The 23,752-nt window shown below is 40.6% G+C and overlaps 1 long non-coding RNA gene across 1 annotated transcript in view; it reads left to right on the top strand.

The window, feature by feature from the left end:
* The first annotated feature begins 4,029 nt into the window (after window positions 1–4,029).
* The window catches only part of LOC117874984, a 96,930-nt gene continuing 77,207 nt past the window's right edge, over window positions 4,030–23,752 (top strand). The window contains exon 1 of the long non-coding RNA XR_004645142.1: window positions 4,030–4,219. This is a non-coding gene — a long non-coding RNA (uncharacterized LOC117874984). The remainder of the gene's footprint in view (window positions 4,220–23,752) is intronic.

The following is a 23,752-nucleotide window of genomic DNA, read 5'->3' as shown; positions in this document are numbered from 1 at the left end:
CGGAGCCCCCCCCCCCCCGCGGAATGCCGCGCCGCGCTCCCCCCCGCTGCCCCTTACCAGGTGCCGCCCCAAGCATGTGCTTGGGTGCCTGGTGCCTGGAGCCGGCCCTGCTGTTACCCATATTTTGGAGTATTTTTTTAAAGCTTTGGATCCTCCCCATGTTACATATATAGACTCATAGACTTTAAGGTCAGAAGGGACCATTATGATCATCTAGTCTGACCTCCTGCACAACGCAGGCCACAGAATCTCACCACCCACTCCTGTAACAAACCCCTAACCTATGCCTGAGTTATTGAAGTCCTCAACTCGTGGTTTAAAGACCTCAAGGTGCAGAAAATCCTCCAGCAAGTGACCCATGCCCCATGCTGCAGAGGAAGGCGAAAAACCTCCAGGGCCTCTGCCAATCTGCCCTGGAGGAAAATTCCTTCCCGACCCCAAATATGGCGATCAGTTAAACCCTGAGCATGTGGGCAAGACTCACCAGCCAGCACCCAGGAAAGAATTCTCTGTAGTAACTCAGATCCCACCCCATCTAACATCCCATCACAGACCATTGGGCATATTTACCTGCTAATAATCAAAGATCAATTAATTGCCAAAATTAGGCTATCCCATCATACCCTCCCCTCATAAACTTATCCACTGTGTCCTTCCCAAAGGAGTCTATCTTAACTAAAGGTCTCCACTTGCTTCAGAATTTGTTCATCCTATCACATAATCCATCTGAATTCCTGCACTTGGCTCGCAGCCTTTTCCATTTTTCTGTCTGTAAGGGAGGCCATATAAAATTGAAATTGTCTGCCCCCGATTTAGATCGTATTGAATCAGGCTAAAGTTTGCTTTTTAAAAATAAATGTAGCAGTTATAGTTTTGGTTTTTTTTTCTATTTTGGAGGGCTTTGCATCATTTTCTCTGAAGTAGCGGTGCTGTGGGAGGGGGGGGGAAGATGATGTTGGCTGTTTCTCTCAAAGGCTGACTGCTGGGGATGAAACATCTGAAAGAGAAAAAATTAAAGAATTACAGGGTTTTTCTGCCTGTGTCCATATGCAAGAGGAAACTACAGCACAGTACAGTAGTAATTGCACAGCAATTTCTCTGTTCTCTCTCCAGGCACTAGGCAGAGGATTTTCATTGCCTATGTAATTCCCAAATTGCTGTAGGGATTCCAATTCTCAGTGCATATCCTTAACACAAAAAAGGGGCAGAAATTCATTTTTCAAGTGGGTTTTTGAATTGTGGGTTTGAAAGCCAAGCACAATTCTTTAGCTACAGTAAAGCACTGCAAACAGCAATGTGATATATCTGAATGTTGTCTTGATCCCTAGAGTAGTTCTTACTCATGCAAGTCATCCTGTTGCAATGACTGTCTGTAGGACCCTTGTGGGAAGAAAGGTTTGCAGGATCCGGACTGTATATCAGCAAAGAGATTTTGACTTACAAACAGATTGGTTGTTTTTCTGTTTTCCCTTTTTGTCTATGAATACGGGCATAACAGCTACCAAATTTGTTTTTCTATCACGACACAAGCTACACTGATAGCAAAGGCAGATAATGCCTTAACAAAGATCAGAAGAAATCTGAAGTTTCAAAGAAGTTTCTGTACAGCTACCATTTGGGAGCTTAGGCACATGTAGCTGATATGATGGGTTTTTCTTGCTTTCTATTTTTTTTTATGTACATGCTGCTTAATAAGAAGAACACTTACATAATGTAGCATCCTAGCAGGATCTGTCCTGTTTGGACACACTAAGTGTGGGTTTTGTAACAAAACAATCTATCATAGGTAACTTAGCTTACAAGAAAACTAACTTTACCAAGACATGCTGCTCAACAGAATTTTTCATAGGTTTTTATTGTGTGTGTGTGCACTTGATATCTTGGTGCAATTTGATTTCCATGTTCACCGCTATAGACTATTATTAAACTTTATCTAAGCTCAGGGTCTGTTACTGGGAGACACTGTACACCCTTAACTTCTGTTGGTATCAGTAGGAGTGGACCTCCGAGGATTAGGCCGTTATTTTCATTCTGAATCAAAATAAAATATCCAAGGAGAGAGTTTATGGCCACAACCTATTCTTTGGGTCTCATTCCTACATGCCCTTTGGTATGCAAAATAAACCTGTGTTAAGGGAGCCTGATGTCTTGCTCTGGACAGCATTACTAGGATTATGTCCATCAAAAATACATTAAGTAACTATGGTGTCAGTACCAGCTGCTGGCTAAAGAAAAAAAAGTCATAATGTTCAATAACAGTGGAATCTGTAAAAAGCGACTGAGTCCTGTGGCACCTTATAGATTAACAGACGTATTGGAGCATAAGCTTTTCGTCATGCCTGACGAAGTGAGTATTCACCCACGAAAGTCTCTACTCCAGATCAGATGTGGGTATCTTTCTTTCTTCTGTTTTGACCAGAAATTCCATCCCGGACCTGCACAACCTTCCTGAGGAAAGTTCTGTCAAAGCCAGTGTGTTTCAGTGAAAAGTTTCAGTTTTGACAAATCAGCATTTTCTGATGGAAAAAAATTTTGTCAAAAAATTCCAAGTGAGCGCTCCATAAAACAAGACAATCCTGGCCTCGAAGAGCTTACAATCTATATGTAAGACTGTAGATAACAAGTGGATAAAACACAGAGGGAAAGAACAAGGAAACAATGAGATAATTCTGATCATCATGAAAAAATTTGTTCATAGCATACCAGATGCTTAACCATTTGCAGCAGAGGAGAGTTTTAAAGAGGGATTTAAAAGAGCCATAGAATTATAGTGTTTAAAGGCAGAAGGGACTACCAGATTATCTAGTCTGATCTCCTACACATTGTAAGCCACTCAACTCCACCTGTTTACTCCTGTATTGAGCTCAATAATCTGGATTAGACTAAAATATTACAGCCTCAGGAGATAAAACAGTTGTATACCCTAGGCTGAAAATAGGAGGTACTGAGGTGCACCAATGCCCAAAGCCCCTGGAATGGCAGGAAATTGATTTGGTGAGCAATATACCCAGATAATCTTAGCAAATGACCTGTGCCCCATGCTGCAAAGGAAGGCAAAATGAGGACGGACACTTAAGATGTACGCGCTATCTGAGAAGTGACACTAAGCAAACAAGCAGCCATGTTTTTGTAGTAGCTGTAGTTTCTGGGTGTTCTGATGGTGTAGCCCAGTATCATGGCTCCAATAGTAGCTAACAGATACTAAGGAGTAATGGACTATAATGAAATAACTTGCATAGAGAGGATATTCCTTCCTGTTGTCCCTCGCCCAGTTAGTTTGTGGTTTATGTCCTGGAGGTTAAGGGGATATCTCAGGTGCCTATGAAGAAACCATAGTGTTGAATAATTTCAAAGGTCCACTGCTCCCTCCTTCACCTCTTTCTGTACTAAATGAGTGGTTAAGAGATAAGATCAAGATCTGTTGTGGAACTAAGAAGTAGTAAAGAGCATTGTGGAAAGCAGAATCTTACTATCTGTGCCTTTTTAATTTCACAGCAAACATCCTTCCAGTCTCGCAGGAGAGTGGTATCAAATCTGACAGTGACTCAGAACAGGGGTCAGAGTGGAGATCGAGTGTTTGTACTGACTGTGGGTCAAGCCCCAAGCCTATTGTAGAGGAAGAGTGTTAGTGTCAGTTTATTTATTTTAGGAAACAACTGTGGGAGCTTCCTTGAAAGTGTGTGACATTTGCTTGGCTAGCAATATACAAAAAGCTGCATGCTTTCCAGTGTTTTGGCTCAAGCAGCAAGCCTTTTGTGGAATATTATTCTTGTTGTTATCAATGGGAGTGGACAGCTTTCTAACACCTTCTTTGAATCTTTTCCAAAACAGTCTGGCTGACTCGGAAATGTTCAGTAATAAATAACACTTCATAAGTATCAGCTGCTGATCCATCTGCAGAGCCTGGCACATGTCAGTTTCTTTACTTAGGACATTCTAGGGAAAGGGAGGGAGTCTATTTGGCCACAGCAACACAGCACAGTTCAGAAGCACTTCAACAGATGTGACATAGCACTGGCTAGGGATACATCCCGTGTTTTACCTAGTGCCTGATCTTGCTCATCAATGACTTCACAGAGATAATGAAAATATAGCAGTGCTAACACTACACTTCTAACCAATGCAGACACAGATCAAAAGTACATGGTTCTCACAGAGAGAGAGAGAGAGAGAGGACGTGCCATTATTCTCTTCCTCCAGCTTCTTTGAGTCCAACTGAGTAAGACTTTTTATCTCTTCTTTTGTTTCGCTATATAATTTCCAGGCTGTGGCAGTTTTGCCATATGTTGATGTGATAATCCTTCTTGTGACTCTTCTGAAATCCATTGTTGTGGGTAATATGTTTGGTACTAAATGCTCAACTCCAAATTTGAGGGCTCAGTCAGTTCATGGTGCTCATTTACCTGCATGGGTTTGATTGTACATGCTTGTATCATGGGTTGGGCCTTACAGGTCCAGCCGATTTCTACTTACAGATTTTCATATTTCTCCAGGTTATAAAGGTGGGTGAAACTGTGTTTGGGAAGGAGACAGAGTTAATTTGATAGGAGAAAGACTCTATCAAAAACCACGAGTTACATTTTTATTACTGGTAAATGAAGGTTACTGCCTGAACAAGTGTTTCTAGCCTTAGATCTGGTGAGGGCTGAAAAAACAAATACAGTAATGTGAACTGAAATGCAGGTAGTAAAGTGATGGTGTAAACTGTGAAGGAGCTGGAGAAAAGATAATCTTTAGTGACATTTTGCTGCCAGTGGAACGTTAAAATTTTACTCCGCCACCGGCTTTCCTATGAATATAAAAGCAATGTCAGCAGACATTTCAAAACAGAGTCTCTGTAGTCAGATGCTGTTTTTCTCTATTTCTCTGCTGCTTCTTAGCCCTTATTTTCCTCCTAGCATTTCTAGGCATAGAGACAGCAATTTAGTGAGGTGGGCAGCACAATTATAGCAGATTCTCCCTGAGTGGAAATGCCAGTCCTTCCACTTTCTGTTCTTCTTTTCTTGCTCTTGATCTTCATTTACAATATTTGCAGTTTAACATCCACTCTGTCTGTAAGACTAAACCTCTCACATTAAGCTGATTTACACAGATAGGTTGGTGCCACAGCATGTGTTATTGCAGGGCACTGAGCCAGTATACAGAGATCGGTAAAACAGATCCTCTTCACTGAATAAAGCAGTTTTTTAATCCTATCATTAGTTCAGGAAGATGGGGGGGGGGAGGAGGAGTAGGGTTAAATATTTTTGCCAGCAATTTCATCCAGCTGTGACACTTTCCATCTCCTACCTTTCCACAGCATCTGGTTCAAATGTTGCACTGACCATTTAGAAAAGGCTGATCTTTCCTTCAGAAACTGTAGAAGGTACTGAAAGGTGCTGAAAACTGCATTCTCCCCTCTGGAGTTCATGGCTAGATTCTTCACTGCCTCGTCACTTGTCTACTTATTTGCACCTGTGCAAAGTGGGTACAAGATATTACCACTTTGCATAGGTGTGCATGGTTACACTAGGGCAAGGCAGTGGGAAAATGATCTCTTGAGAGTATCACCTCCATGCTGCTCTCCAGTCCCCTTAGCTATAGAAGCAAACAGTGAGGGGGGAGGGGCAGTGACCCCTGGATCTCTTGTATATAGCGCAGCATAATGTCTCAAAGGCTTATTGAACTGACTAAGAGCCAACTCAAACAAAAGTGGACAGTCACAGAAAGCCAGGCATAATTTTTTAATTATTGCAAAGTCTGTGTACTTAAAATATTCACAAAAGATTTAAATCTCGTAGCTTTTGTATGCTCCTCATGGTCATTTAAGCGTGCATCATCAGCTCACAGTTTCATTCAGAACAGATTTTAGCAGTGATATGTGTTGAAATATCACTTAGCCTTTCTAGAGCCTTCCTAAGTGGTCTTTTCTTCTTAATGCTGAATTGAGTACTGCTTGAGGTTTTCATGCAATGTGACGGATGTATTTGTATCAGCTGGTAGCTTACATACCAAACTATGCACTCATTGTGTCCAGATGAAACCATTTTCAGTGCCTACACACATTAGAATGGTGAATTATGTTCTTCAGCAATGGTTACTTTTTTTTATATAATGCATCTATTTCATGCATCCCATTCTTTACAACTGTCTCATAACTTATGTTGCTTTTCTTAATAATAGGTAATGTGCCTGCAGTCACTAAAGTGACCATTTAGGTAACTGGCAATTCATGTACTTTTACAATTAATCCAGTAAGTTAATTTCATTTTGTAATCAGCAAATGCCTGATATGAGCCATTTCCCATGCTTAAATATTTAAAACAAGATTCTCCTTAAATGTAGCCTTTCAATGTTTAAATCATGGATTTTTTGCTCTTTTAAATGGAACTTGTTTTGCCTCTGACTTGTATAAAATTCTGGAATGTTTTGTATATCTGAAAATCACATGACAGGCACTGAGGCATTCAGTGGAAATAATGAAACCATTTTCTTCCCAGCATTGAAGAATAACCCCTGCCTCCTGGGTCACTGATACACATTGACTCCTTGCTCACTGTGAGGGGATTTCTGATCCTGTCAGAGACACAGCAAGATCCCTCCTGCTAGCCCTTTAGAGGTTTAAGTCATTGTTCAAGGCTTCAGAATGTGGTTTAATAGTTGTCACGACACAGCAAGTAAATAAACACCTTGGCATATGTCCTAGAACCTGTCACACTGCCCGTGCTGCATCCTCCTGTTCAAAATACAGTGCTCTGTTTACATAAAGTTTATTCCGAGGAAATCACCTAGGTCATGTTTAATTTTCCTATTCTGTGATGTCATCCAGATGAGCCCTACCTCCAGTGACCCCTGTTGAGAGCATTAGGCCCATGTAGCTTTGGGCATTTGTTGCTGCCAAAATAGTTTAATCTATACCAATGTGCTGTGTTTATCTGTGCTAAACCAGCTTAAACAGCATTTCTTTCTCTTTCCACTCTTTCTCCTAAACCCCAAAGCGGAGAAATTCTAACTGTTCACTGAAACTTTTCACAATCACAAGAACTTCCAGACAAGAAAAAGTCTGTGGTGGTGTCTTGTCTGTATTCTTTCAGCTGTCAGTGTTCCTCAGGGGTGAAACTAACTTAAAGGACTTACCAGTACCCCGGAGTCCTGAGCGGGGGGCGTGGCCTCAACTGGAAGAGGCAGGGCCTTTAAATCACTCCGGAGCTACCAGCTGCAGAGGCGGCTGGGAGCCCTGGGGCTCAGGGGCGAATTAAACGGCCCGGGGCTCTGGCCACCATGGAGTCCCGGGCCCTTTAAATCACCGTGGGAGCCTGGCTGCTGGATCTCCGGTGGTGCTTTAAAGGGCCCGGGGCTCCCCGCAGCAGCAAGAGCCCTGGGCCCTTTAAATCACTGCCGCGGAAGCCGGTCCAGTCTGGCACGGCGTACTGGCTCTTGCCGGTACACCGGACCGGACTGGCTTACTTTCACCTCTGGTGTTCCTGATTTCTTGTCCCTGCCAGGTAAAAGAGTGGAGTTTGATCCCTACATTCTAGAGGTTACTGTTCTGAAAACATTTCTGGGTATCTAGCTAACAATTTCTCTTTTTCTGGATGAGATTATATTAAGTTTCTTCATCTCTCTCTCACACTCACACAGATTTAGGTCACTCTTTCTTTTTGCCTCTCCTCACACAGATGATGTGTAAATGTAGACTTCCCAAGCTTATGTCCACTGTATTGATTTCTTGGGTCCAGAGGAGGGGAATCTATTCTGACCTACCATGCCATCCTTACTTCTGTGCTGATGCTAGCAGTGGCTCTGCCTTCAGAGCAGGGTGCCTGGCCAGCAGCCACCGCTCTCCAGCTGCCCAGGTCTGAAGGCAGCGCTGCTGCCAGCAGCATCACAGAATTAAGGGTAGCAGCACCTCAATACCCCCTACAATAACTTTGCGAGCCCTTTACAACTTCTTTTTGGGTCAGGACCCTCACAATTACAACACCATGAAATTTCAGATTTAAATAGGTGAAATCATTAAATTTACGATTTTTAAAACCCTTGCCCCTGAAATTGACCAAAATGGACTGTGAATTTGGTAGGGCCCTACTTATATTTTACTGGGCTGTGTATGTATCACAGTGATTATGCATGTGGCTCTCAAAAGTACTCAGTGCTGGCCTAACCTTGCTACCACTGAAGTCAATGGGGCTTTTTACTAGTAACTTTAACAGAACAGAGTTAGAGCAATGCTAAGTGCTTTTGGAAATCCTGCCATACTTTTTTTCAATAAAGGTTATGATATTAAAGGACTAAAGTGATGTTAATGGTTTCTGCATGTTTTTTATGATATTTTGGTTGTGAGGAGGACAAGTGGGGAAGAAGGAATAAGGGGGCAGCAGCAAGATGGCAGAAAGTGAGTTCAAAATTAAGAATAAAGGAAAAGAGAAGGGATAGAGAAGGAAGGAAGGTAGAGGAGGAGATGGGATAAGGATAGAAGTGGCAAGAGAGAAAAGGTGGGTCATGTGGATGGAAAACAGGGGAGAGGAGGAAAAAGAATACAGCTTCATGAGAGAGTCCAAGAGAGGAAAAGTCCAGAAGTCCCCTCATGTGATTTCAGGAAGCTGAGGTTGTGGAGTTTCTTCCATCTGGTTCCCTACTATTGCTGGTATTGGTTGATGATGAGAGGAAGCTTTTGTGGGTTAGGGGGTCTTGAATTTCAGTTTCAGATATTTAAATCTTAAATCTCATGGTATTGAAACAAAGCATGAATAAGTATTTAAAATGGTAAAGTATAAACATGTAAAGTCCTTGACAAACCCCCACACACAAAAGTGATGGTCCCCCATACTATGCAACCCCTACTTCTGTGCTGCTGCTGCTGACAGCATTGCTTTCAGAACTGAGTGGCCAGAGAGTGGCAGCTGCTGTCTGCGTGCCCAACTCTGAAGACAGTGTTGCAGCCAGCAGTAGCATAGAAATAAGGTTGGCATGGTATGGTATTGCCACCTTTACTTCTGTGCTGCTGTGGTGGCGGTGCTGCCTTCAGATCTAGGTGGCTAGAAAATGGCAGCTGTTGGCAGGGCACCCAGCTCTGAAGGCAGTGCTGCCGCCAACAGCAGCAGCATAGAAATGAGTGGCATTATGGGGGGGAGGGCTTGTCACCTTTTTGGGGAGGTCATCATGGGCTTTACATGTTTATATTTTGCCATTTTTAAATACATATTCATGCTTCATTACAACACCATGAAATTTAAGATTTAAATATTTGAAACTGAAATTCAAGATTTTAAAAATGCTATGACTGTGAAGCTAAAGAAAATTGACTGACTGTGATTTTGATAGGGCTCTATTTATTGTAAATAGTTTTCTAGTTGATTAGTATTTAGTAGTGTAGGTAAGATTAGTTTCTTTTTCAGTCATCAGTTCTGAGGTTTCCATTTCTTGATACTGAGGGAGCTTTGGTCACTGAGCTTCAAACCCTGGGTCTCTTGTGCTAGGCTGATGCCTGTGAGTGAGCCACATTCAAGCTCTTTGAAGTATTTAGAGGAAGCTCAAATTCAGGATCTTTGCCAAATCTGCAAAGATGTTAAACCAAGGGAAAAAAAGACAGAGATGCCAGCTAAAGTTTTTGCTTATGGAGGCAGCCCAGAAACCTCCACCAGATCCTCGCTGTCCTGACTTGGCACTGAGTGTGACAACATTGATTAGGAGAGTACCTCCTATGCTATCCGAGAGCTGGCACTACTTGCCTTCCTCAGTGCCTCAGAAGAGGCATAAACCTCTGGACAGACCTCGGAGAGAGGAAGGTCACTGGCACAAAAATCTGATCCCTCCTCCTGCTTTATAGCTTGGGAATCACCAAGAGTGGAATGCACATGTGCAATCACTCAAAAAAGAAAAATCAGTTACTAACCTTTTGTAACTGTTGTATTTCGAGGTGGGTTGCATATGTCCATTCCACGCCCCACCCTCCTACTTCTGAGCATTGGACTTGTCTGGCAAGAAAGAAGTGAGGGGGCTCTGAGGCGGGTTGGCCCTTTATACCAGGTTGCAGGGGCATGCGACAGTACAAGGCACTCGAGTAGCCACGATGGGTACCACTGAGGGAAAAATTTCTGACAACTGTGTGCAGGGCATGCACACACTAAGAGTGGAATGGACGTATGCAACACATCTCAAAGAACAACAGTTACAGAAGGTTAGTAACCATTTTTTAAAGCAAGGTCTGCAGCAGCTTTCAACCGATCCACACATCTGCTTGCATTTTGCAAGTGAAAAACCATAGAAAGCAAATGTTATGGCAGACATTACAAGCACTGCAAGGGCTGAGGCAGCCCTCCCCTCACAGTCCACTCTCCCCTGCTCCCTGGCTCCTTCTAGGCAAAATAATTTTAACTAGAACTTCTGAGAGACTTCCCCCTCCCTCTCCCAAACAATGTGCACATTTCCAACATTTGAGTAGCATGAGTCTTTTGGCTGAAGATTCACTGAATGATAAGTTAAAGGCTGATATACAGAAAAATAATAGGAGTACTTGTGGCACCTTAGAGACTAACAAATTTATTAGAGCATAAGCTTTCGTGGACTACAGCCCACTTCTTCGGATGCATATAGAGTGAAACATATATTGAGGAGATATATATATATACACACACATACAGAGAGCATGAACAGGTGGGAGTTGTCTTACCAACTCTGAGAGGCCAATTAAGTATGAGAAAAAAACTTTTGAAGTGATAATCAAGATAGCCCAGTACAGACAGTTTGATAAGAAGTGTGAGGATACTTACAAGGGGAGATAGATTCAATGTTTGTAATGGCTCAGCCATTCCCAGTCCTTATTCAATCCTGAGTTGATTGTATCTAGTTTGCATATCAATTCTAGCTCAGCAATACTGCAACACAAGTGAAATTTCAGCATACAATGTTTTAGGCCCAGATTTTTAGCAGTCAGGGTAATCAATCATCAGAACCGATTACCAGGATATGTGATGAATTCTTCTTCACTTGGAGTCTTTAAATCAAGAATGGATTTCTTTCTAAAAGATATGTTCTAGTTCTACCATGAACTCTTGGATTAGGTGCAGGAATCAGTGGTTAAAATTATATGCCTGTGCTATGCAGGAGGAAAGACTAGATAATCATAATGGTCCCTTCTGGCCTTAATATCTATGCATCTTTGCAAAGGTTTCTCATAGAAAAGTTCATTTTCTGACCACCTCATACAGCCCTTTTTTAAAAAACAGTCTAGCCTATGAAACACAATGGGGAACAAGGAAAATAACCCAGTGTTTCAATTCTGTTTCACCTCTGATGGCTACTTATAATTACCACACAAATAGGAAATGTTGCAATTGGATGTTTGAGACTGGAATAGATTTGGAATTCATGCCTCATTGTGCTCTGTCAGCTACATTCCATGAATACTTTTACATGTGAGCTGATAAATATGAGTCTGGGAGCCAAAGAACTGGCAATGAGATTCAGCACATGATTTTGCTGAGGGGCATGCTTGCAAAAAAAAGCTCCTCCAGGAATTGAACCATAATGATTTCTTTCAGTTGTAGCATTTTTGCAGGTGACATCATAGTTTACGACTGACATTATTACATATCTTTAATGGCAGGATGCCATATATGATCACATCACCAGAAATTTAATTCCCCAGAAAAGTAAAGCTGAATTAGAGTTTCCTATTGACATTCATTGTGTGGGCAAATATATGATACACAGTCATTATATAGCTTTAATATTTTCATAATCACAAGATTCTACATTTCAGACTGTATGAGTCAGTAGAAATCACTGGCCTGCATATCCGTTATTGTCATCTTACACTTTGTGTTGTGAAATGAGTTCAATGGTCTCTGCCTAATTTCTAATTGAAGACCCTCTATCTCAGAAACACCATCCAACCAGTCAATAGATACCCAGTTGATGTTCAGGAGAAATTCCGGACTGATTGAATTAATAATGTATAAATTATTTTTGACCTCAGCAGAATTTGGTTTTACCAGGTTAGGACAAAGTCAGCAACTACTGTTTAGGCTGAGCTTTGACAGGATCACTGACAATTTTTACATGAAGAGTGGATGTTTTTTCTAAAAGATATGCACTAGGAATTATTTTGGGGAAGTTCTATGGTCTGTGTTATACAGGAGGTCAGACCAGATGATCAGAGTGGTCCCTTCTGGCCTTGGTGTCTATGAATGTAGCCCATATAGAGAAAAAATAGTATTTTTATAGAATTGTTATATTTAAACCTACACTATATTAATTTTAAAAAAATGTTAAGGATCAAGCATAAATCCATAAAAGAAAGGAAGCTCAAATAAGGCAATAGGCTATCCACAGTGTGTGCATCAGAGATCTATGTATGAAGCTATGTAGGAGATTTAGAAGAATGGATAATTTAAGGGTAGGAGCAGTGAGTAGAGCTTCGTGAAAATTGTCATATAAACCTTTTTTTTTTAAAAGAAAAATGCAGATTTGGTGACACCAAAGCATTTTGGAAATTAATGTTGTGTCATCTAATTGTTTTGGTTAAAACAACCATTTAAAAAAAAAAGAACAAAAATGTTGAAGTGGTCATTTCAGCAAATATTTTGGTTTGTCAGTTCCAAATGAGTTTTTGATTCAAAATTTCCTTCACTTTTATTAAAAAATTAAATGTTAAAAATTAAAACATTAAGATTTTATTCTGGACCAAACAAGATATTTCATTTGAACCAAAATTAAGATATTTTGGCTTTTTAATTCACCAAACTTTCATTTTCATTTCCATCCTGAATGGTTCTCCGGTGCCGAAGAAAAGCAAACATGGGGAAGGCAATGGAGTGCGACCCACATCGGGCCACTCCTCCACCCCCGGTCCCATGGCGGCATCATTGACTCTGCCCAGAGGGATGTTGAGTCCAGTGCAGTACCCCCCCACCGACGCAAGGAAGTTATACGCATGCCAGCAAAATCACGGTGACTTCTATCCCGGAAGCCTTTGCAAGTGGCTAGGGACAACTTATTGCTGCCAGTACTGCCAATCCTGATGGGACAACTGCCAGCTCTGATAAGCATGAACAAACAGGAGAGAGCCTTTCTGGCACTGGGACCTTTGGTACTGTCCAGGGGCAAACCGACCCTGCTTTCTTCTGCAAGGTCATCCCCAGTCCAACACTATTTCCTGGACCCTCAGCAATTTTCAGAAGTGAATGGACATGAGCAATCACTTGAAAAAGAAAACATGATCATTAACATTTCGGTAACTGTTGTTCTTCTAGATGTGTTGCTCATGTCCATTCCATGACCCACCCTCCTACCACTCCGTCAGCATTAGCCAGCAAGAAGGAACTGAGAGGATGTGGGGCTGGTAGTGCCCCTTATACCGTTGCATAAGTGCTTGGCACCAGAGGGTGCTAGAAATGGCCTGACGGATACCACTGAGGGGAAAATCTCCAGCCACAGTGCATGTGGCACATGCACACCTAACGTGTAATGGACATGAGCAACATATCTTGAAGAACAACAGAAAGGTTAGTAACTGCTTTTTGTTTTCTTTTGTTTTTTACAGCAATTCAGGGGTAAATTGGCAAGAGTCGCTTGCCATCTGTCTTACAAAAAGGTAGTTCTAGGCATTAAAATCCACATATTTAGCACCTGCACAAACTATGAAATATAAATAATATAATGCCAAGGCTGTGTTTAATGAAACAGAACCTTTGAGAGCACATAACACTGAATGCACTACTTCTTTCATTTTTCCTACTTTATAGTCATCTCTTTCTCAGCCTTTTTTATAAAAATCACAAACTGTATCTCTGAGGGGCTTTGCCTCTCAGTAAATACATGTTGAGTTAAAAGGATTGACAATAGTAATCATAATAATAATGACCACATGATTGGAATGTTAAAATCAATGGTGACAACCTATTTAGCAAGGATTGAATAGGCAAAATGGGAGGGGAGTGGCATTCCATGTCAGAAATTACATTACCTGTTTCCAAGTGTGGCAGAGTGGACTAGGTCCAGAGGCCCCCTGCTGGAGGCCTTACAGCCCTGCATCACCCTGTCCCAGAATAGAGCAGCGAGAAGTCCTTCAGGCAGCCTAGAGTGGCTGCAGAAAAGTGGCCAATCAGAGGGGCTGTTGGAGCAACAAATAAGGGGCCAGAAGGACCAGATAAAAGGCAAGCAGCAGAGCAAAGCCTTCAGTGGCTGTGTGGCGCTTGATGAGGGAGGACCGGGTGCCTGGCTGGCTGGCTAGATGAGTAGCAGGCCACGGCCGCTCACTGCAGAGAGCTCACTAGGCAGAACTGAGCCCAGGGAGGGCTGCCAAAGACCTGGTGCCTAGCTGGCTGGATAGAGTAGCAGCAGGACTATGAAAAGGTCAGTGTGGACAGGCTGAGCCCAGGACCTGGCCATACCAGGCGAGGGTACCAAAATGGGCCCTGCTGGTCTGGTTGCAGACTGAACCCAGGGAGGGCTGCTGAAAAGTACACCAGCTGAGGGTACTGAGATGCGCCCCAGCTGAGTGGTTGAAGAAGACAGTGCCTCAGGGAAGAAGCCTTAGAGCTATGACCCCACACCAGAGCCGAGAAAGAGCTTTGAGTGTATACCCTGGAAGGGGGGACAGTGTGTGCGGCTTGGCCGGAGGGCTGAGCTGCCGAAGACTAGCCAAGAGAACCAGCAGCCAGGGGGGCGAGAGGCAGGCACCACCTTGATGTAAGACCAAAAAAGAAAAGCAGGCTCACGCCTAACCGAGAGAAAGGGGGCCATCCACGAGAGATGAGTGCTCCATCCCACCTGAGACAGAACTGTGTTTGTAGGCACTAGTGGCCAGAGGAAAGGGGGCACTCGTAAGAGGTGGGTGCTGACCCCGTTACACCAAGTCACTTGTAACTTGGTCAAAAATGATCTTGAATGCTTAGGATTGATGTCTTAACAGATAAAACATAAGATATGCTATTACTTGGTATGTGCTACAGAGAACAGGATGATTGGCTGCTTATGCATCTATCCATAATGTATATTTTTTAAAAAGCTGTATGGTTATAGGGGACTTTAAATTGAGTGAAATATACTGAAGGGCTCCTGCTGCCACTGCTAACTACTTGGAATTTCTAAATATTATAGATGACAATTTTATAGCTCAAAAAGCGTTGCATCCAACATGGGGGAATTCTGTATTAGATCTTGTCTTGACAGATAAAGAGGAACTGATCACAGAACTAAAAATGAATGGGACTTAGGTAAAAGGGATCATGGCTTGATCACATTTGTTGTGGACAAAACAGGATAAAGTCCAGCTCAGTAATATATGTACCTGGTGCTTTAAAAGGGCCAATTTCAGAATGCTGAAAACAATTATGAGCCAAATCAGCTGGGAGGAATTTTTATCAGAAAAATGTGAACAATAGTTGGGAATTGTTTAAGAACACTTCACTTGATGCCCCCAAAGCCACAGCCCCATAATCAATAAGAAGGCCGTATTGATTAAAAAATTGACCTGGTTAGTGGGGAAGTGGAGGCAGCTATAAAAAATAAACGAAAGAAAGGGGAAGTTGCTAGTAATGAATAATAATTCAGAAACTAGCACTTTTTAACAACAACAAAAAAGGATGGAAAGGGACACAAGGAGAAATCTATGGCAAGCAGAGTTAAGGACAATAAGAAGGTTTTTTTAAAGTATACTAGGAAAAAGAATGTAGGCCAGAATTACAGAATTCAGAACTCTATCCTGGGAAGCTGTGACTGAAAAAGATTTGGGGATTGTGGTGGATAATCAGCTAAACATAGGGTGACCAGATAGCAAGTGTAAAAAATCAGGACACTTTTTTTTTTGATGGAGCGGTGTAGTTGCTCATATAAGACAAAGCCTCTAATATTGGGATTGTTCACCCTAGCTGAACATGTGCTCCCAGTGTGATGCTGTGGCCAAAAGGGCTAATCTGATCCTTCAATGCACGCACTCGGGAATCATGAGTAAAAGTAGAGAGTTTATTTTACCTCTCTACTTCACACGTGTCCAGTTCTGATGTCTGCAGTTCAAAAAGCATGTTGATGAATAGGAGATGGTTCAGAGAGGAATCACAATTCTGATTAAAGGATTAGAAAACATGACTTATAGTGATAGACTGAACTCTTTGAGTCTATTTAGCTTAACAAAGACAAGGTTAAGGGGTGACTTGATTGCAGTCTGTAAGTACCTACATGAGGAACAAATATTTGATAAAAGAAGAACAGGAGTACTTGTGGCACCTTAGAGACTAAAATTTATTAGAGCATATTATATTATAAATATAAATATTATAAATATGTGATAATGGGCTCTTCAGTCTAGCAGAGAAAGGTGTAACTCGATCCACTGGCTGGAAGTTGAAACTAGACAAATTCAGATTGGAAATGAGGCATTATTTTTTTAACAGGGAGAGTAGTTAACCACCGGAACAATTTACCAAGGGTTGTGGTGGATTCTCCATCACTGAGAATTTTTATTTCAAGATTGGATGTTTCTCTAAAAGATCTGCTCTAGAAATGATTTTGAGGAAATTCCCTGGCCTGTGTTCTACAGGAAGTCAGACTAGATGATCACAGTGGTCCACCCTGGCTCTGGAATCTCTATGTAGAGAGAGGCTCATCTAAAATCTGTATAACTTGGTGATTTTGAATCATTAAAACTTTTAAATTATTTTATTGTCTTTTAAAATGCCTAACAAGCCATAACTCCCCTGTGCTATCTTAATGTATTTGTTGGTTTCCTCCCTTCTGTATAACTATGCCAATCCTCTTCTCTGTCTAGCCTAATAAGTTTTATATTTTACCCATAAACTATCCTCACACTTCCCTCAGATGATGGGTCCTTTCCTAAACACCTTCCCCCTAAAATTCCAAATTCCAATAAAGGCTGGGAGGATGCTGGACTCTGATATTTGTCTCTCTTTGGTCTATCCAGGGCATAGAGTTGATACCAGGTATAAAAGGGCATAAGTTTCATGGATCTGTGACAGAGTGTAAACTCCGCTGTCACTGTGATACAAGGCTGTGATGGTTCTGCAAGGCACCTACCCATTACCTATCCCACTTTCCCACACCTAGCAGCCAACCTCCCAGCTCTACATATGAACTCCAGTTCATAGAGTTAGTGGGGCTACTGAGGATGTTCAGGTGCTGTTCCCTGATTCTGCTGGGAGGGGAAGGAGAGGGAGGAGCTGCTGGGGCCCTTATGTCCCTGAGAAGATGCCTACATTGGTGAAATTTGCAAACCCCAATGTAGACATGCCACAGGGATGTAAAGTGGGATTTACACCAGTGGGACTTAATCACAAAATTACTAGAGTTACTGGTACTATATTTACACTGGTGCAAATGACTCTTAGGTAGACAGGGCCTCACATTCTCTTCACTTATGATTTCTAACTGCACTCTTGAGTGGACTTTGTAGCCACCTAAATTCTGAAATGGATTGTTAGTTTACTAGACTGGAGTCACTATATCACATTGAGCTAGGTTTACTAATCTCACTAGGGTAAAGAACAACTGTAGACCTTTGTGTCTTTCCCTTGGTTTCATATGTGTATTCTTAAGAGCATAGGATAGTGGTGACCATACACATGTTTGAAAACATCTGAATACAAATAAAGATTAGTGGGCCTTATGCTATCAACTTTAAACAGAATTGTGCCTGAAAACAACTGCGGAAAAATCAGAGGCACAATTATAGTCCAGCATAATTGATAAGATCCCACGGTGATACTATTCCATGGAGGTGGGAAAGGAGGGGAAAGCCATATTGACTGAAATATCAGGAGAAAAAAAATCAGATTGGAAAACATGTTAATAAAAAATTACGGTGCTTATTGTTAATGTGATTGTGTAGTATTTGGAAATTGAATGTAGAGGGTTATTGTGCTTCCATTATTTGTTAAGACAGAAACAAAATCTAACTAAGATTACTTTAACAAATTTTTCTGTTACCACTGCACTGAATAAGGAAACCCTGGATCACTTTGAAATATTTCCACAGAGAAGCACATTACACCTTAATGACTACACACTAGATGATGGAAGGCACTTAACTTTATCTAGAAAAAAATGTTTTTTAATGACTTCATTTATTCATTTTTTTAAAAAACAGTAAAGTTATCATGTTATAATCTCCCAGAGATACTCCCGGGTGTGCTGTTGAAAGGTAATTTCAGTGCACCTAAGGCTTCACACTGTAATAGAACCTGTTGTGCCTTTCAGCTTAATCACATAGTGGCATTTAGAAATCATTCATTCTGGCAGGCAAAAATGTCTTGCAATAACACCATTACCACAACTTTCATTTTTATAGCAAGTTTTACTATCGAGGCAAACACATCCAAGTACTCTACAAAACATTTTAAGTACATAGCAGTTGCAGAATCACTGAACATAGCAAGTCCCTTGTGAACAAGCAGTGCCCCTCATATAATAAAAGTATCTCACTTTTTCATAAGGAGTTATTATTGTTATAAAACATGCACATGTTGTTAACTTGCATACAGCTTCCTTTTCCAAGCAATGTTATTGAATCAGGCCCTCTGAGAGAAACGTTTAAAATATAAGGTAGCAGTTTATATCCATTTTTGGGCTAGTGAGCTGATGCCAAAAGATCAGATGTTTTACAGGAAATCAGGAATAAAATGTGTCTGTAGCAGATCGCTAATCTTAACTGGGGTTTACTAAGCCTATCAGTGTAAAGAAAGATTTTGGATATTGTGGTTTTTCCCTTAATTCTGTAAGTGTATTTCTTAGAGCTGAAGAAAGATGTAATCATCCACACTATGGAAAACATTCAAATACTGAAATGTCATTTTGTCATGAGTGATTGAATGGAAATGTCCCCCAGGAAACAAAAGTATATGTAATTTATTTAGGTTTTGGTTCTCATTTAAAAAGCCTGAAATGGTCCGGGTCCTGCACACTACAAAAACTGCTTTTCTATTAATGTATTTCTGCAGCAGTTTCACTATACCTAGTCACTCGAACTATCAGTTCATTGGTTTGAACTGGCAGCACAGTGTTCAATGAGGAGTCCTTGACTCCTGCAACTCATTTCCCCACTTGGTTTGACAGAGCCCCTAAGCATGTTGACCTTGAAGGCAAATTGTAAAGGGCTGTCTTTGTTAATCCTGATAGACTAGGTGAGTGAGGAAATACTGTCCTCTGGGTTTATTGTACATATTTGTATGTGTTGTGTGGTACAGTCACGTAGGCTGAAGGAGGGGTATTTTTTGTAAGTGAAACTAAATACAGAGTATGCAAATATTATAGAAATAGAATGTTTTACATTTATAGATGATATACTCAGTCAGATAGGAGTGAATCCGAAAGTAGCTTCTTTCATATATTATAGTCTACACAAATATGTAACACATGGAATATATATCACCTACTCCCTATGTACTTGAAAATATGCCCTTTCCACACGGGGTGAAGTGAAGCTGTTTTCATCTCTGCCAAGCTAAAAACACATCCTGAATCTCTCGCCAAGATGAAACGTAATGGCATTTGGTACAGTTATTAATGTGTTTAAAAACACTCCTCAGGATATGTTTTATGTTGTTTTTATAGAACTATAATTGTACAATATTTCCTCCATTACCCATTTTAAGAAAAGAGATAACATTCCCATTCCATTCTGTTTTGTCTGACAAAAAAAATCATTGTGTTACATTTTGTGCTAGAACATGCATTGGTTACGCACATTTCCCTCCTTTCAAATGCAGTTGAGAGGGTAGAAGAATGTCCGCAGTAAGACTACACTGTCAAGGTAGGCAAATTTTGGGGCTTGCCTAAGAATTTTCAGTGTTTTCTTGATCTCAATAAATACAAATAAAAAACTTTACTAACAGTACTATAGATCTAGCATTTTGTGTCTGATTCAGAGGGATTTATCCTAAAATTTAGAGTCTGAATCCAGATCTGCATTTTGAATCCCCATGAAATATGGGGGTATGGAGATGCAAAGTTTTCATTTGGGCCCATCTCTTTTAATAAAAAAAAAAAGTCTGAATTCAGTAGTCATTGCTAAACTCTATTGATATGTGTGCTTGCACTTGCAAACTGAGTTTCCACACTGAAAAGCTGCAAGGTGCAGATTTCCTGACCAAATAACCTCCTGGTATGCTATATATACAATGCTGGTACTCTGGTACCCTATATATACAATAGCTGATAAAGAATTCTGCACAGTGCAAACCTTGCTTTAAAATCTATAAAATTGTTGCTTACAGATCATAGAGGTCACCTAAGATACAATATGACTTAAAGCTGGCACCTTCCTCACTCCTATATTGCCTTGAGATGAACTCTGAATTGAGTCAATTTTTAAACAAATTCTGTCTAGTAATATGTGTTAGTCAGAATTACAGGAGATGTGAAATATCTTTCAAAATGGAAACTTTGCAGGTATAATCTGATCACTGTAAATGAAAACCAATGATCTGACAACTGAACGAAATTATATTATGGTAAATAGGGAGTAGGTTTGGCAATGGCACCATGATAGATAAATAAAACCAACTGATTTGATCATTCCAGGCAGTGATTCCTATATCAGAATTCCATGGTATACGTGCATGTGTATATAAATATCTTAGGTGGTCTGAAAGCAGAAAATGTTAAAGTAGTCTTTCTGATTTAAGTCTGTGCTGATCATAATACTAAATACAGAGTAATATGACTGTCACTCTTCAGCAACTACTGTAGCTGTTGCAGTGATAATTTTTATTAAACTATATATTCACTAAAAGTGAGGGGACATCTATGGACATATTAGTTTATCACACAAACATTAACATTAACTATGTACAACAAAGAAGGATAGGATCCCTCTAAATATTTGAATATGGACTGATGTGTCATCCTGACCTGGTTTCTCTGAAGCTACTCCCACCCCCTTCTGTATAAGCAGCTATGATAAAAATTACATTTCCTCCATCCAAGGCCAGGCTCATCACAGATTGGTTTGTAAGGGGCACTTGAATAGAAATTTACTCGCATCCTTCCTCAGCTCAGAAACCAAACTCTTTAAATTGTAATGCCCAGTATCATTCCTCAATGCCCAGCTGGAGTCTCAATGCTTTAGAACCTGGAATTGGGCCAAGAAGAGATCATTGGTTTAATATTTTAGACTGAATTGATTTTCATTTAATGTCTCATCTAATTACCAGTAAAATTGCACATTTACTGCACATTACTGCTTAACTGGAAATCAACATTCTTCAATATTATGGATACTAACATCAGACATTTTCCCAACGTTTAAATATTTTAAGTCATTTATAAAATATAACATTCATTTGGAATATACATTCTTTTTGGGCTTCATTACTTGTTTTTATCTCTGGGTCAGATCCTGCAATCTGACCAAGACAGCATAGCTCCAGACAAGCACATAGGCCTGCCCTAACAAATGTAGTTGCCAAATTGGTGCCTAGGTTTGTGAAGCACTACGTCAATTTACAAGGCCATATGAAAAGTTAGTTATAACAACACTACTAAGTGTTTGCTAAGAATGAGCAACACAGTTTAATGATGTTGAAATTTTTTAACAGTTGCCAAATAACAGCTCAATGCAACAATAAAAGGAAAGTGGAGTGGTGGATGGGTGGAATAATTCTATGCTTCATTCATTATTTCATTCATTGTATACTTCACATGGAACAAAAGGGAGAATTTAAATAGCACAAAGCAGGATTTTTATGTAAATTAGGACATAAATACTGGTGCTTTATGTCTGATAATGTACTAAATTTGGCTAATGCCTGTCAAGCTGTGCTTTTAAATGTTTATATAATTCAGTAGGATTTTCTGTGAATGCTTTAGCATAAAACAAAAGGCGAAGAAGCACACAAAATAAGGAAGAGGTAGAATTCCCAATATTATTATAACTTATTACCTAACTATGTGATGGGCACCTCAAAGCACAAATGAAGATAGACCCTGCCTTGAAGAGTTATACGCTATGGCCCTGATCCAGCAAAAGGAGCCACATGAGCAGACCTTTGTGCCTGTGCAGGACCCCCTTGAACTCAATGTGTTTGTCCAATGAAGATAGCACCGGGGCCTTGATCCATGATTGGAGGCATTAGGTGCCACAGCAATACAAATAATAAAAATAGGGCTCTGTAAGTGGGGCAGTGATCCTCCCACTTGCACCAAGTTGCAGAATCAGGGCTATAATATAATATAATTTTAAGTGCCCTCTTTAGGTTTTTTTGTTTGGTTGGTTGGTTTTTGCGGGGGGGATGGGGGGTGGTTTGGGGTGTGTTTGTTTTTGGAATTGCATTGAACCCTGTTTGTTTTTGTTTTTTGTAGGAGCATAAAATCTTGCCTGTAGGTTAATTTTTGTCACCTGAGAGAAGATCCTTAGTTGGTGTAAGTTGTCAATGGAGCTCTGTCATTTTACACCAGCTACGGTAACTATTTTAAAAGCCTTCTATTTCGTTCCTTCTTTTTTTGTGTGTCTCTGGTTGTTTATTCCCTATCTTCAACTTCATAATTCTGCATCCCCGCATTCTGCATTTCTTAACCATATTTGTTTCTTAGCTTGTTGCTGTGAACAAACACAAACACACAGCATTCTGCCATACGACCATTTAAAGTTACATCCAACTGACTGCACACCACTGAGATAAACAATTGACCTGCAAAGCAATGTCCTTTTATCATTAAAAACTACACATAAAAATGTTCTGTCTCCTGCTATGAAAAGAAAGATTCACACTTGGAGACTTTGGAGATTTTTTTCTATTTAAATGCAGATTACAGCTTTCATCACAGCCACTTGGAAGCCATTAATCCTTGCAATGGCAGCTTCTTCTCAAAGGGGAGGAAGAGATGGACACACGGTTGGTTTTTAAAAACACACTTCTTTTCTCTGTGAAAGACTTTAGCTTTGATAAATTGGTGGATTTATCCTAGTTTTACTGAAAGAAGAAGAGGAGCTTAGGCATATTAGCCCCAGCACTATAAGAGCCTCATTATTTCCAACAGATGCTTTATCACTAAGCAAGATTTTGGGTCCTGATGCCTCCAGGGGGTGCATTTTTAGTATGAGTTTATAGATCTGCGATTGTTACTATAAGGTCAACAGTTGTCTGGTGAATAGGCTACTGCTCTGGACTCCACTGAGCTGGTATCTAATGAGGATTCTCAGGCTTGCCATTGTGTTGGGTTTTCATTAAGTGTTAGGGCTTTTCTAAGCTGGCAACATAAAGCGCTGCCGCGGCAGCACTTTAACATGGCTTGTGTGGTCACAGCAGAGCACTGGGAGAGAGCTCTCCCAGCGCTCTAAAAAACCCACCTCCACGAAGGGGTAGCTCCCAGTGTTGGTGCACTGTCTACACTGGCACTTTACAGCGCTGTAACTTGCAGCACTTGGGGGGAGTTTTTTCACACCCCTGAGCGATAAAGTTGCAGCGTTGTAAAGTGTCAGTGTAGACAAGCCCTTAGTTCCTCACACATTTAAGAGTCATGTCCATAAAAAGTATATTCATTTAGAATTCTCTATATGCCCAAAATTGCACTAAGAGTCAGTCATTTAGGCCCGGAGCCTCAATGGTATTTAGGTGTTTGACTTCCATTGAAATCAATTAGCGTTGGGCATCTAAGTACTTTTGAGGATCTAAAATTATGTTTATGTTTATAAGATCTAAAGTTATGTTTATGTTTGTAAGAAGAGCAGCCTTGTCCACATAGAAGTAAACACTGAAATAGGAATTTATAATAAAATTACCTTGATATCAAGTTGCCTAGAGAGAAACCACTTCTG

Source organism: Trachemys scripta, chromosome 3, assembly GCF_013100865.1.
Source record: "Trachemys scripta elegans isolate TJP31775 chromosome 3, CAS_Tse_1.0, whole genome shotgun sequence".
Taxonomy (NCBI): Eukaryota; Metazoa; Chordata; order Testudines; family Emydidae; genus Trachemys; species Trachemys scripta.
Note: the sequence above shows the minus strand (reverse complement) of the source record. Positions and strands in the feature narration are given on the sequence as shown.